Genomic DNA, 2,062 nt, shown 5'->3' on the forward strand with positions numbered 1-2,062 from the left:
GGATGGTGCCCAACCGCTTGTGGACGGTCGGGGGATTGAACGCTGACCTGCATGAAGCGAGACCGTCATTTTATATATATATATATATATATATATATATATATATATATATATATATATATATATATATATATATATATATATATATATATATATATATATATATATATATATATATCTCCAGGAAAGGTTTCTACATGAAAGCACCAAACTTTTGTTGTCTGACTATCATATTTGGGGAGAAAAATGACGGCTTGGCAGAAGAAACTTCCCAAATGACAGGAGCTGTGAGTGACAGCTGAACGAGCCGCGTCCCTCTTCTCTGTCACAACCATCAAAGTCTTCTCCTGTTTGATCTGTCTTGTTCAGAAAGTATTTTAACGAAGACGAAAAGATAAATCCGTTACAAAGGCCTTCGCTCTCTCTCTTCTGCCTTTGTGATAGAACACTTCTTGTTAAGATTCGACAAAAACAGGAATGTCGTTGTCGCATTTCAGTTGTTCATCACGCAGAGGGACAGTAAACGAGCAACCATACTGTTGTTGTTGGCTTGGAGCATGTGTTACTCCAGGGGACACACTCCTGATACTTAGGGAGCCGGTCGGCCGGACGGACAGCACGCTGTACTTGTGATCCAGTGGTCCTGGGTTCGATCCCAGGCGCCGGCGAGAAACAATGGGCAGTTTCACCCTATGGTCTGTTACCTAGCAGTAAAATAGGTACCTGGGTGTTAGTCAGCTGTCACGGGCTGCTTCCTGGGGGTGGAGGCCTGGTCGAGGACCGGGCCGCGGGGGACACTAAAAAGCCCCGAAATCATCTCAAGATAACCTCAAGATAACCTCAAGATGTGTTCGAGTGGGAGGGACTCACCCTCGACCCCTACTACACACCCTCCGTTAGTAGTAGTAGATCTAGGCAACAGTTCCGTTTCCAACTATATACATTATACCTTACGCCACTAAAACATCTTTCAAGCTCTTTGATCAGGCATCTTAACATCGTTGGTAAAATGAAATTGGATTTACCCGTAAATATCTTGATTTATATATGTAAATTCTCGTCAGTTAATCACATGGTTCAGTCGTTAGGAGCGAGAGGTGCGCGAGGCTCTTCCTCCCCCCCCCCACACACACATTCCATGAAATCATGGTATGGGAGGAATGTCATGGGGGGGGGGACCTACCATCTATGGTGGCATGGGATGAGACACTCAGAGTGGCCTCTTATGTCTCTCTGATGATCTGATTGTGACTTCCTGAACCCCGCCACCAACACTCTGTCGTAACTCATACAGTTTTCAGTGTTAAATACTTCATTCATCGCTATGAATGTCAGTACAACCACCACGACTACTTCCACCACCATCATCACCACATCGGCCACCACCAACACCACATCTACCACCATCACCACCACCACTACCAGCACCTCCAACTCCACCGGTACCAGCACCGCCAACTCCACCTCTACCACCACCGCCAACACCACATCTACCACCACCACCAACACCACATCTACCACCACCACCAACACCACATCTACCACCACCACCACCACCTCTACCACCACCACCAACACCACATCTACCACCACCACCAACACCACATCTACCACCACCACCACCACCACCTCTACCACCACCACCAACACCACATCTACCACCACCACCACCACCACCTCTACCACCACCACCAACACCACATCTACCACCACCACCAACACCACCTCTACCACCACCACCAACACCACATCTACCACCACCACCAACACCACATCTACCACCACCACCAACACCACCTCTACCACCATCAACTCCACAAACTCACCACAGACATTTTCCTCGTTCGTCATATAACCAATTCTCATTGTGTATGTGTTGATCTAACTCGTTTAATTATAGAAAATGAAGACGTATCTATTATCAATGGACTTGTGTGTGTGTTCAAAATACACTTAGCTTTGAGTCCAGGTTTTAATATGTGCTTAACAGCCAGCTGCAAGGGAAATGAGCGATTCCTTAATGAGCAACCGTCAAGAGTGAATATTAAACTCGGTAACATTT

This window comes from Procambarus clarkii, chromosome 55 (genome assembly GCF_040958095.1).
Source record: "Procambarus clarkii isolate CNS0578487 chromosome 55, FALCON_Pclarkii_2.0, whole genome shotgun sequence".
Lineage (NCBI taxonomy): Eukaryota > Metazoa > Arthropoda > Malacostraca > Decapoda > Cambaridae > Procambarus > Procambarus clarkii.